The sequence below is a fragment of the Chenopodium quinoa genome, unplaced genomic scaffold (assembly GCF_001683475.1).
Source record: "Chenopodium quinoa cultivar QQ74 unplaced genomic scaffold, ASM168347v1, whole genome shotgun sequence".
In the NCBI taxonomy this organism is placed as follows: Eukaryota; Viridiplantae; Streptophyta; class Magnoliopsida; order Caryophyllales; family Amaranthaceae; genus Chenopodium; species Chenopodium quinoa.
Genome location: NW_018744784.1, coordinates 90,711 through 105,204, shown reverse-complemented (window position 1 = coordinate 105,204; position 14,494 = coordinate 90,711). Strand labels below are relative to the sequence as shown.

Here is a 14,494-nt window from a genome sequence, read left to right as displayed (position 1 = left end):
ATAATAATTAATAATAATAATAATTAGTATTTAGTAATAATAATAACTAATATTTAAAGATAATAAGTAATTAATATTTAATAATAATAATGATAATAATTAATATTTAATAATTATAATTAATATTTAATAATATTAATAATTAATATTTATAATAATAATTAATACTTAATAATAATAATAATTAATGATACAAATTTAATAATAATAGTAATAATAATAGTACTAATAAAAATAATAATTAATAATAATTAATAATAATAATAATTAATATTTAATAATAATTAATATTTAATATTTAATAATAATAAATTATTAATATTTAATAATAAATTATTAATTATTAATATTTAATAATAAATTATTAATTATTAATTATTATTAATAATATGAATTATAATAATAAAAATTAATAATAAAAATAATAATAATTAATATTTAAAGATAATAATAATAGTAATAATTAATATTTAATAATAATAATAATAATAATTAATATTTAATAATAATAATAATAATAATAAAATATGCTCTGCTCTACTCTGCTGATTCCTACTCTACTCTACCCAGAAGCTCAAAAGAAGAGGGCCCAAGTATATGATGCCTCTCCTGAATTATTGAACTTTATTTGATTACTTGCATGATTGCGCTCAAACTTGATGTCATGCTCAAGCAATATTAAGTCTAAAATATGATACACAAAACTCAATTGTATATTCCCAACAAACCTTATTGTGCTCTTTACTTTATTAGTTTTAACTTTAATATAATTCCTCTATTCTTGAAAATTCAACTCACTTAAAATTTACACGATTTTCACTATGCATTTTTGTTGTTAAAACACATTGTAGACTTGTAGCTCCACTTGTGAGTGTCTCACATTAGAAAAGAGGAAAAATGGTATCACCTTATAAGGTAAATGAGTTACTCCTACTATCACTAGTTAGTTTTAGTACAGATTATTGTTTTCGAGTTAATAATTATGGTTTTGGATTAATATTTAAAGTTTTCTTGTTAGTAATTATGGTTTTTAATTGGGTTAATGTTTATGGTTTTCTTGTAAATATATAGATACGATTTTGGGTTAATTGTAACAAATAATTGTTAATAGTTATGGCTTTGGGATTAAAATTTATGGTTTTTGGGTTAATATCTATGAATTATGATGTCTTGTTATTAGTTTATGACTTTATGCATGGTTACTCTTTTTAGGTAATGTTTTTCTGGTAAATAGTTACGATTTCTAGTTGATTGTAACTCTTATATACTTCCTCTGTTTTCTTTTAAATACAACACACCTTTTTAACACGTTTTTTTAGGAGGTGATTCGAATAGGTAAACGTGCTACTTTATTAAAATAATTTTAACACCACTATTAGAGAAGGGTTAGCTAATATGTGTATAAATTATTTTGATTAATTTGTCTGTTTACCAACTCTAATCACCTCCTAAAAAAGCGTGAAAAAAAGGTGTGTTGCATTTAAAAGAAAACGGAGGAAGTATCTCGTAAGTACACCAATATAATATTATTTATCTAGTAATTTCGCACATGTCAGATGGCCAAACATGCACGTTGTATACTTATAAATTTATGATAATGGTACTTAAGTAATTATAATAATTAGCCAATTAGTCCTGTATTTTGTTTAAAGTGGTTGCCCTGAACCTCAATTTCGAACATTTAAGTAGTGAATTGAGGGTGTCTTTATTGCAAGTCTAAAGCGGAGTCCCACGAAGAGTCTCATGCAAGACTTTGGCAATAATGTCATAAAAGATTATCATGAATCTTGCATGCGGTTTGGCACATGAAAACCCAGCTTAAGACTATGCATGTGGGGGCAATAAGCTGACAAACTTTGCATGGCCAATAATATATTGCCAACTCAACACAAGTTGTTGAATAATTAATGTTAGTATTAGGAGGGTAAGTGAGTCTGGAGTGAGTCTTGGGATAATGTGTGAAAATAGAAAAAGTTTTGTGTAAGTCTGAATAATAAAAAAGTAATTAAAAATTAGTGGAAAGCTGTTGTGACAGAATATGGAGTTTGAGTCTGGGTCTCAGGATAAACTCACCTTGAGCACAAGCTAAGCTTGAAAGTAACACCCTAAATGCTATGCTCCTAATGTATAATCAACTTCGACATTTAATCTCAAAAAAGGCACCAAATTAAAGCATAGCAATTATTATTTTACAAGATGGATACATTTTAAACAACGAACATGGCATAAATTCAAAGTACTCCGTACTATAAGAAGGGGTTAAGGAGTACTAATAATGATAATGACAGCGCATTTTATGTGCGATTGGCTATATTATGAGGCCGCTTGTAAAAAAAGCAAAAAAACTCATATAATACTGCTCGAGTAACTCCTGTATTACTGATCGAGTAACCTCTAAAACACTAACGAAGTAACCTCTGTAACACTGACCGAGTAACCCTTAGAAGGCTATAACACAATGAAGTAACCCCATAATGGTTGACCACACCGTATGACTAGCCTCTAATAATTTGTGTAATAATAATAATAATAATAATAATAATAATAATAATAATAATAATAATAATAATAATAATAATTGTCGGGCAATTGGATATGGTTTCCTCCCCTTCTCCTTTTCTTCACTTGGAGAATTAGAGAAAGAGGTTATTGCGTTGTTGAACAGAGTTCAAAAGCTCACTACTACAAAATTGTCCAAAGTAGAGGTGAAAGTTCGGTATTCAGTTTGGATTATGCCCAAACCGAAAATAATTCGGTTTTAAAATTTTCAATCCAAATCCAAACCGAATAAGAATCTATTCCAATCCAAACTGAACCTAAATTCCAACAAGAAAACCGAACCAATCCAAATAATTTAGGCTAATTTTTATTAATATGCAATTTTTGTAATCAAAATTATAAAATAAACGGATTTTTCACCAAATACCACTGAGTTATTTCGTAATTCACCATATACCACACAAAATTTTTTAATACACCAAATACCACTGAGTTTAACATAAATGTCACAACATGACATTTCCGTTAACTCAGTTAGTCATTAACATTAATTATGCCACGTGGCAGCTTGTAATTGGTTCTAATTAATATTATTTATTTAATTAATTTACTTTAGAAAAATTATTTTTAAATATAAAATAAAAATTAAACACCACCAACACAAGCCACCGCCGCCCCAGCCCAACCCCCACCCCCGGCTAGCTAGCCACGACCATCCCCCCGCCAACGACATTCTCGACCCCAGCCACCTCTTCCTCTCGAATTCCCAGCCACCACCTGTGAATTCCCCTCTCCCTCCCGAAATCCCCAGCCACCACACCTTAGCCGAATTCCCCAACACCACCTGCGAATCCCGCTCTCCCTCCCGAATCCACCTGCGTATCACCAATTCCCTACTACGATTTGCCTGTCATTCTGTCAATAACCAAACAAGCCGATTCAAGAACATTCATATCAAAATATATATATATATCGCCCTTCTCACTCCTTCAATAAAAATATAACCAATGTAACCATAAAGATTACAAAAAGTAGCTGAGTCGGGGCAAAAGCTTAAACAGTCAGCCAAACACAATCATGATTATAAAGTAGTACCAAGTATATACGAACAAATCAATTGCTTTTATAATCATCAATCCTTTGATCTTTTCAATGAAACCATTATTTCATTAACATAACTACTTCCCAGAACATAATTGTTCGCAAATCTCACCACACAAGATTAAAAGCACGAAATGGGCAAAAATAAAATTAGAAAACACCTGCGATTGGCGGTGTTGGCTGTGATTTGATGCGCAATTAGGGAATTGGTGATGCGGCGCCGCGGCGGGGCTTTTATTGTTGGTGCGAGGAGAGACAACGGCAGCAAGGCTGCTGTTCGTGAAGGATAAGGGAGTTGTGGTTAGGTGGGGTGGGGAGTTCAGGCTCGTTGGTGGGGCTTGTGGGAGTTTAAGGTGGTGGGGGTTGGCTGCGGTGGTTGGAAAGGGGTGGAATCGGGGCTGCAGAAGGGTTGGGTGGAATAAGGACTGGTTGGTGCCTTGGTGATGGTGGGATGAAACCGGAGTGCTGCAGTGGTGGTGGGAATGGGTGGAGCACTAGTGGTGTTTCGGGGAAGGACAGAGAAAATAATTTTATTTTTTTTTAATAATTAACTAAATAATTATTTTAAAATTAAATAATTAAAAAAGGAACCAATTATATTTTGCCACGTGGTATTATTAGCCTTAATGACTAACGGTGTTAACGTCCGTTAGTCATTAATGGTATGTCGTGATATTTACCAAAAACTCAGTGGTATTTGGTGAATTAGAAAATTTTGTGTGGTATATGGTGAATTACGAAATAACTCAGTGGTATTTGGTGAAAAATCCGTAAAATAAAATCTATAATCTCAAAATTAGCTTTACATACAAATTACATCAAATAACTATGAGTATTCACATACAATTTCAGATCCAACGACCTTAAACATTACCCAGAAAAATAAATTACATAATCAATAACACAAATAATAGAGATTAAATTGAAAATTTAGCATAAACTAATTGAAATTTACAACTTTGATTAAGCATTATCTCACCCTTGATTTCGCCTATTAACTGCTACTTGGCGGTGGATGACCATCTTAAGGTTGTTGATGCCGGCAACGAGGTAATGGATGTGGCGGTGGTCATGGTTACCGGTTTACGTTACAGATGAAGAAAAGGATGGGGAACGATGATTGATGTATAAATTGTTGAAGTACGAGAAAGGGGAAGATGAGATCAGAGGATCTACGAGAGAAGAGGAGATGAGAGAGAAAGAGAAGAGGAGAGAAAAAGGGGAAGGCGGGCCGAAATGAATTGGGCTCAAGCATCATGTGCTTATATCTTGGGCCATAATTTGGTTTAAAATTCGATTTTCGGGTTTTTCCAACCCAAAACCGGAATTCAAATCGTAATCCATATTTTATCATTTTTCCAAACTGATCCAACCCGAATTAAAAAAAATCCAAACCGAAATACTAATTCAGTTCGATTTTCGGTTCAGTTCGATTTTAATCCAAATTACTTTCACCACTAGTCCAAAGAGACCATATTAAAATGGACAAAGAGACCATTTTAGGTGTGTTCTCTAAGCAGTCTCTTTGGCCAAAAGTGGTCTCTTGTTTTGAAAAGAGAGACCATTTATTTTAAATAAGTGGTCTCTATTTTTTTTAAAAACTAAGACCGTCTACTTAAAATAAATGGTCCTAGTTTTTCAAAACTGAGACCACCTATTTCAAATAGATGGTCTCTTCCTTTGTTTTTTTAAAAAAACAAAATTATTTGTTTTTAATAATTATATATAATTACAATTAAACAAAAAAACAATACCTTTACTTATAACATTTACAACGAAATACAAGTAGTTTATACTTACAATAAAATTATACAAAATCCATACTAAAAACATACTCACAAATATTACGGAGTACAATCAATCTTCTTATTAAAAATTATACAAAATTCATACTAAAAATATACGTAATAAAAAAACCCCTACTAATAACAAAATCCTCAACAATGCTATTAATCAAGGACTTGAACCGAACAATTCAATTCAACATGCAAAACCATTTATCTTCTTCAATTACACTTTATATCCTGAGTTTTTTTTTTTTTTTTGCAAGACATCCAAAATTAGCAGACAATTATAATTTAAAAATATTAAACAAACGCATAAATTAGAACAAGATACCCTCCGCACTATATATTTCACACAAAAATCCCACCTCGATTCAAAAGCTCGATGAAATCACTAGCATAAACATCCTCTGCAACATCAAACTCCTTAAAATAATACGGAGTATACTGCCACATACAATATTAATCAATTCCACAAGTTGGCAAATTCCCTTTTTAATCTAATCCGAACAAGATAATCATACTCAAAATACAATCAATGAAAATCAAATTAAGAGATTGGTTTGATTTACCGAAACACCACCACTACGAACAGCTTTTCGTCGCGCAATCCTAACATATTTTCTACAACAAAAAATCAACGCAATTAATTTTCAACATCTTTCTAATATCTGATTTTGAAAATGCAACAATCAAAAAGTCATACAACAAAATACGGATCTAGAAATTCTTATTTGAAGTCTTCAAACATAAAGTATATAACAAAATGAAATCGCATAAACCTACTCTAAAATCTGAAGTTTAATCTAACATTTAATGGTTAGAATTTGTTCACCTAAAATAAATAATCGAAATTACTTATCACGAACAAGAGAGTAAGAGTTGTGGATAGATTCTGGGAGAAAAATGGTTTCCCGTATTCGTCGGTCGTCTCCGTTTCGCCGAGCGCCGCGTAGCGAGGAGAAGAAAGGGGTTTCACCTCCACGGATTAAAGAACACACCAAATCCAGTTGGCAAAACGAATCCAATTTGAAGATTAGCCATTGACGAATACAAAACAAATCATACTCAAAATGTAGATCGTTGAATAATGAGTCCGAATATTTTGACAGAAACTCATAATTCAAATCTTAAAAACGAAGATCTGGGAAATTTAGAGTTGCAGAGTTTTAGTTTAGAAGGAGAAGAGATTGAGGAGAGAGAAAGAGAGAGACATTATGGAAAACGTCTAATTGAAGATATGAAATAAAACCCATGCTAATGTTTTAAAAATTAAAACCCTTACACGATTTTTTTAATTAAATAACAAAAAAAAAATCATTTATTTAAGAAAAGTGGTCTCTTTTTTTAAAAAAATTAAAAAAAAAAAGAGAAACCATTTATTTTTAAAAAGTGGTCTTTCTATTTTTTTGAATTAAATAAATAAATAAAAAAGACCATTTATTTAAGAAAAAATGGTCTCTTGAAATAAAGAGACCAAATATTTAATTAAATGGTCTCTTATTTGAAGTCTCTTTGACCATTTTTGTAGTAGTATCTCGACGACTCAGGATATTGGGACACGTGTTACTACTCATATTTTCACTTGGATAAGTTTTGCTATAACTAGAAGAGTAGTATAACTTTGTCTGTTTTTGAGATATAATATTAATATTAATAATAATAATAATAATAATAATAATAATTAATGAAATCCAACTCACTCATGACCATGGAAATCTACTTGGACAACTTTTTGGTGAGGCTAGGCCAACTCACATTTACTTGTTCCCTCCAACTGTTGATTTTAAATCTAATATTGATGACTAGAATAATACTTCATATTGGTTATCATTTCATCATCAGTTTCAAAGTTATTGAAACAATTGACTTTGGCCCTTTTCATATACTAAATCTAAACTAATGCTACCACCGAATAAAACATTGCGTTATATTCACGTGATTTTCAATTAACTATTTTTTTTATTAAATTATAAAACATACTCTATATCTATTTATAGTTAGGTGGGTAGCTTATTAGTCTTTAATTTTATCAGTTCAAAACTTTTAATTATATAAACGCTATGAAACTTTTGGCCCAAAATTAACGTGTCATGAACTTTGAAGTCATGGTAAGTGTTACGAAGTAAGTATATCTGACTATTCTCGGTAACTTTTGCATACATATTATGATTTGACGATATCATTTTTTTTAACGCTAGGAGAAGAACCTTATCAGGTCTTTAATCCTTTCGATTTGATCCTATATTATTAGTAAGTTAGGTATTTTGGTGTAGGGAATGAAGGCAATTAAGCTTAGTAATGTCTAAACCCAAGCATTTTCAATTGACAAGTTTCAAATCTCAAACATCTAATTCTAGGTAAGACTTTTATCAAGTGAGTCAAGTCTTCCTTAATACAACATACCTTAATTATATCATGTTTACGAATTAATAAGAGTACAATATACACATCTCCAAAAGGAGAGACACATAGTATAAGAAGTGCATAAAACGTATGAAGGTCAAAGGAAATTAAAGGGAGACAATAAGAGTATCGGAATAACATGATTAACATCTACGACTTCCACCGACGTGCGGGTCATAAGATACGCAAGTACATGAACATAACAAAAAAATAAAATCTAATACGTAGTAAAAAAAAACAAAAAACAAAAAAAAATGGAAAAAAAACACACACACATCACGTGACAGCGTGGCACGTGGGCTCACGTTATATCGATCAAACCCTTCCAGATCAGACGGTGAAAGAAAACAGAAAAGAAAAAGGAAAAAAAACGGACCCACGATTCCTGCCACGTGGCATTGACCACCGTTAGATTGGCTTTTTGACGGTATCTAAGACACTCCCTCACATGTGGGTGACCTTCACTGACAGTATTCTTAGCCTAATCACGTGCCGTTTGGTATTGGTACCCATCCTCCTCTTCCTTTTTAGTCCCTTCTTAAAATAAAAAGGGAAAAAAGTGCAATTTAATCAAAAATCATAATTCATCATTATTCCATAAAATTAAATTAATAAAGTGTATTATTTGATCTTATGTTTTTCTCAAAAATTAAACCCTCTTCTCTAAGCAACTATCAATGGGAGCACTACATTTGGTTCCTTTTAGTTTAAGCTAGGTCCAACACTCTATATTTATCAACCAACTAGAGCACATCCGTGTTAATGCACGAAATATATTATACGTAAAAGAAAACAACACAGAGTGAAATGTTGATAGTTATTAGAATCCCTTAAAAAAAATTTAAAAAAAAAAATAGTTGAATGGATAGTTTTTTTTTTTTTTTTTTTTTTTTTTTTTTATAAAAAAAATGCATAGAATTTGAATATTGGAGATTTGGAGGATTGTGGTGAAGTATTGTAAAATTGACTCTTAAATTATATAATAGATTTCAATGGAGATTGTGCTAATCAATGCTTGTTTATTTTGATTAGTGGGAATTTTTTACATTTTTTCCATGGTCATAAAGTATGACTATTTTTGTAGTTGCATACAGCCATACAGGTGAAATATATGAAAAGTGTAATTTAAAATAAATATTGACATAATTCTAATAATGTCTCACTTGATAATACTCCATGTTATTTTATAAATATTACGATATTACTGAAGGTAGCCAAATATTTCTTAATTCGATCATGTGAGCAAAATTTGAAATAAAAATAAAAAATAAAAAATAAATAAAAAGTTGTGTGTATATGCTAAAGCCAATAAATGTTTATTGAAGGGTAAGTGTGACCCAAATTTTATGTCTCTAAATCTAATATATATATATATATATATATATTAGGCATTTTTGGAGAGCATTCGGAGCGCCATGTAAGAAATATACTTATTTCGACCAATAAGAAGATAGATTTGTATTTTATTTTTGAATTAAAAAATTATGTCGCCACCTAGATAAAAGTAACGAAATAGATTTGATATATCTAAAATTTTAATGCCACGTAGATTATAATCCACGAATTAAATTATTTTAATGAAAAAAATAAAGTAAAAATATAGGAAAAGATAAATTTATTAATTCAATATTACGAGTATAAGAAATCCAAAAAAAAATATACTAAGAAATATTTAAATGATAAACGCTTATAATAAAGTTTGATACCTATCACTATAACATAAATTTTGATAGTATTTATGATAAGAAATACAAATTGTTCGTTAATTATAATTAAATTAAAATTTGTGATACCTACCATTATAAATTGACACATCATACGACACAAACAAAATTTCGTATCATTAAAAAACTCCATCAAGCGAATTTTGTGTTAGTAATTTTGTGTTAGTAATTTAGCTTAATTTTTAAAATCCTATACTTAAATTAGTATTTCTAATTATTACTTACATTGTATTAATTTGGGATACTCAACGATTATGTGTTTATGTTTTATTTACTAAATGTTTTTTTACATGCAGGTCTAACACATTATACGACACAAATAAAATTTCGTATCAATACAAAACCCCATCAAGCGAATTATGTGTTAGTAATTTTGTGTTAGTTTTAGGTCGTCAATGTCCGGGTAGTTTTTAAAATCTTATGTTTAAATTTATATTTGTAAGTATTAGTTACATTGTATTTATTTAGGATATTTAACGATTTTATGTTTATGTAGTGGCATATGATTAGATGTTGTATACTTAATATATGGATGGCTTGTATTTTTGGAGATGATGAAAAAATTCCAATGCATAGATTTGATTTTATATCACAACAATTTTTCATTTATTGGTAAATATATTGATTTATTTTATATAAATGTACAGATTTAATTTATATCAATTTCAGTTTGGCTAACATTTCACGGTTCAATTTATCCATTGATGTAGTAGGTTGGTCGTGGACGAGGTTGGTAATTATATTGAAATAAAAGATATGGTAAAACAATGAATAATGATTTAGGATTTAAATTATTAAAAATTTATCATTTCATATTAAAGATTTTATATAACGAAAAAATATCATATGTACAATTTATTTATATTTAATAAATTCATTATAAATTATAGTAAAAAAAATAAATTTTAAACTTTTGTAATTTTGTCTGAAATTATTAAATACAATAAATCAAATAATTAAAAATTTTAGATGAAAAAACCGTGCATCGCATAGGCTTCCATCTAGTTACTAGATAATTATAGCATGGTGATTTACTGGCGAATTGTGGTAGCTACTAAAAATGGTATGTGTAAACATGTTGTCCACCAAAAAAAAAAAAAGAAAAAAAAAGGTACATAAAAAACCCTTCTAGAGCTATATCTTTAAAAGTTTGTGTAGATTTTTCTACACACTTTATCACTGCTATACATAGTCCTCAACCAAAGGACTCTTAGTTTTGGAAAAAGATTTTTCAAATTCGCCCCCTCCTACTTCGTGGCCTTAGATGGAAAAGTTAATGGTACCAGTGTTCTATTCTGGCTTGATAATTGGTTCTCTTCTGAAAATTTAATTACTATGCTTAATTAGATACTTTGAATATCCAAAACCTAGATCTTATTGTTCATCATTTTATTTTGGAAAATAATGAATGGGATATTTCTAATCTTTCTCTTTATGTCCCGTCTAATATTGTCCATCTTATTAAAGGAATCCCACTTCCCTTTTCTGTTATTCAAGATGAGCCTTGCTGGGGTTTCTCTAACACTGGTGATTTTACTGTCAAATCAGCTTCTTAGCTTGCTCGTAATATCTCTTCTCATACAAAATGGAAATTTTCTTGGATTTAGAAACTTGATATCTCTCCAAAACTGAAAATTTTTGTTTGCCAACTTCTTCATAATGCTCTACCTACTAGGGCTAATCTGCTCATCATCAATTGGATATTCCTTCTATGTGCCCCCTCTGTAATTGTCATGATGAAACTCAAACTCATCGTTTTCTATCTTGTTCCTATACTTCTCAAATTTGGAATGCTAATGCTACTATTCGTTGGATTGGTCGAGTCCCTTTAACTACTAGCATTTATTTGCTTTTTAAAATTTTAAGGGGTAATTTCTCTATGTCTCTAAAAAAGGTTGTAACTTCTTTGTGGAGTACCTGTAAAACTAGGAAATCAGTGATTTTTGATAAATTGCTTTTTCTCATATGGCCATTTTTTCTCGTGCACAAAAAATTTATCATGAATGGCATTTTCGTTCTTGTCTCGACTCTTTGGATACTCTTGCTCTCGCTCTTCCTTCTCATCCTACCCTTAGGAGTATACGTGTCTCTTGGTCGCCCCTCCCCCTAGTGTTATTAAAATAAATTTTAATGGTTCTGTTCGGGATGGTTCAGGGGCTGTAGACATTGTTCTAAGAGATCATTTAGGAGATAATGTTTATAGTCGTTCTTTTAATATTGGTATGAGTACTCCTCTTATTGCAAAAGCTACAACCCTTCATAAGGGTCTTCTTTTGGCGCAGGCCCATAATATTTCAAAAGTATTTATTGAAGGGGATAATTTGCTAATTATTAATATTTTATAGGGAAAGACTTAGTGCCCGTGGAAAATTTAGCTACTGATGAAAGACGTCAATGAGCTGATTTGAAATTTCACCTATGTTGATTCGCGCCACATTTATAGAGAGGGTAATAGAGCAATAGACTATGTTGCTTCTTTGGGCCATTTTATGCAAGTTCACCAAGATATTGATCCGTTCCTAGATAGTAAATTTGCTTTTAGTCTTTATTCTGATAAGTTAGGGTATAGTCTTGAGAGAAGACTATCCTAACTTCTTGTTTACCTTTCCTTTTTTTGAAATATATATATATAGAGTGCAAAAATTTCCTTTTTTTTTTTTTTTTTTTTTGCAATTTTTATAATAATAGATGATCAATTATATCTTTGGTCAATATAAAGTAATTCACTGCTTGTGTAAACCTCAAACAATTGCAATTAGAAGAGAATGAGTGAATTGAAATATACTTCTAAGATATTATTTACTAGAAATATAAACACATTGAAAAATTTACTTTTTTTAAAAAAAAAAAAAAAAGGGAAAGGTAAACAAGATGTTATAAGCTTTGTTTACAAAATCAATTAGCTAATCTTCTCATATATGATACATCGCATACACATAGCAAAAGATAATTCTTGAATCTTTTTACTAAAATGATTGGCGTGACATTAGTTGAATTTAGAAGCCAACATTACTAAATCATTATTGACAATTACAAGGAGTGAGCTTGTTAGATGCATGTATCTTCTTATGCCTTTTTATGATTTTGGTGTCACAATTGTTGAATAGGAACTTCAATTGGATATTATTGAAGGTATTTGCTTGCAAATTTGGTGGCACTAGGGTCACTTGTGGCCTATGGCTACCAACCTCAATAAAATTTCTATCAAATGTGTTTTTGAAGGAGTAAGCATCATTAGATCGATCAAGACTCAATTTAAGTTATCAAACAATCTGATGTATTGCTACAGTTATTAACTAATGTAGGTGTTTACTAACTTAGTTGATTCACTGAATTAAAGTTTTGGGATCAAATTAAATTTATAAGCATAATTTTTTTTTTTAATATAAGAAATCTAGTCGTACAAATTATACCAAATAAAGGTAAAACAATAGTATATGGAGACAAAAAAAATGACAATAACCTTATGAGAAATTGCTTGAAACAAAAGCGAAAAAAAGGGGATTTGTTAAACATCGCCCGCGTTTTTCTACATAAAGCCCACATTTTTTAAAAATGTTGACATTATTGCCCTTGTTTTAATTTTTACCGAAAATAAAATTTTTCACTCATAAAAAATGTGGAGCAGGACTGGATCGCCGAGTGAAACCGAAGAGCCCTCAACGTCGGGTAGATGCACCGGAGAGACGCCGTTGACGCCGGAAAAGGAGGTACGAAGCCATCTAAAACCACGAATTGGCGGCTGGCGTCCTGCCGGGACGCCGTGACCGTAGTGGTGGCGCCTAGCCAGGACGCCGCCACCGTGGCTCTGGCGCCTGGCCAGGACGCCGCCACCGTGGCCGTGGCGTCTGGCCAAGACGCCGCCGCCACGGTGGCGGCGTCCTGGCCAGGCGCCACCGCCACGGTGGCGGCGTCCTGGCTAGACGCCACCGCCACGGTGGCGGCGTCCTGGCTAGGCGCCACCACTATTTTTTTTTTTTTTTTTTTTTTAATTTAATTTAAAATTTGTTTATTTTTTTTTTTTGTGTTACAATTTTTTTCTTTTTTTTTTGGTTTTTTTTTTGTTTTGTTTTTAATTGTTTTAATTTGTTTTTGTTTTTAATTTATTTATTTTTTATTTTTTTTTTTACAATTTTTTTCGTTTTATGTTTTTTTTTTGTTTTTATTTTTTTGGTTTATTTTTATTTATTTAATCTAAAGTTTTGTTTATGTTTTTTATTTTTGTGTTTTGTTTTTTTTTTTTTTTTTGAATACTTTTTGTTTATTTCTTTGTTTGTTGTTTATAATTTATTATTGTTTTTGCTTTTGTGCTAATGTTGTGTCAAATGTATTAATTTAATCTACTCTTATGTGATTATATTTATATGTTATTGTTGCAGGATTATGGTGGAGACGGAAATGATTATAGTGGGATTTTTGTACACGATGGTCTGTTCGAAGATGCTCAACAAGCGGTTGATTGGGCGAAACAGGTTGCAATTAGATCAGGTTTTTGTTTAGTAGTAGCAACTCATAAATCTCAACGGGATGGTAGAATGGATCGCATTTTGAGATGCGACCGTTATCGCAAAAGGGAGGAACGAGATTTCAGTCAAGCGATTCGGTTTGATACAAAGCGGAAAGGTTGTGGGTGTCAGTTCAGAGTAAAGGTTCGACAACAGCAAAGGGGTGACGGTTGGGAAGTGAAGAGTTACGGTAAATGGGGGTATCACAACCATGAGATGATCGCATATGAAGTGGGTCATCGACAGTTAAGTGGCCTAAGTCCTGCTGCGAAACTAATTGTAAAAGAAATGAGTGATGCTCAAGTGAAGCCTGCTAAAATATTAGCATCTGTGTTGGAGAAATTTCCTGAAGACCAGCCAAACCGAAGACACATCTACAACGTCAGACATAAATTGAGGTTTGAACGGTCAGAGGGAAGGAACCCTATACAGCAGCTTCTACACCAGGCACAAGCACGTGGTTACCTGTACTGGT

General features: G+C 31.1%; 1 long non-coding RNA gene across 2 annotated transcripts; it reads right to left on the bottom strand.

The window, feature by feature from the left end:
- Nucleotides 1–2,917: 2,917 nt before the first annotated feature.
- On the bottom strand, nt 2,918–6,662 carry LOC110703811. Of its 2 annotated transcripts, none has more exons than XR_002507781.1 (3): nt 6,220–6,662; nt 3,762–6,008; nt 2,918–3,414 (listed from the first exon to the last, which is right to left on the bottom strand). It is a non-coding gene; the product is annotated as an uncharacterized LOC110703811 (long non-coding RNA). The 2 variants fall into 2 exon arrangements; XR_002507782.1 differs by having other exon boundaries at nt 2,919–3,414; nt 4,580–6,008; nt 6,220–6,660.
- Nucleotides 6,663–14,494: the final 7,832 nt, after the last annotated feature.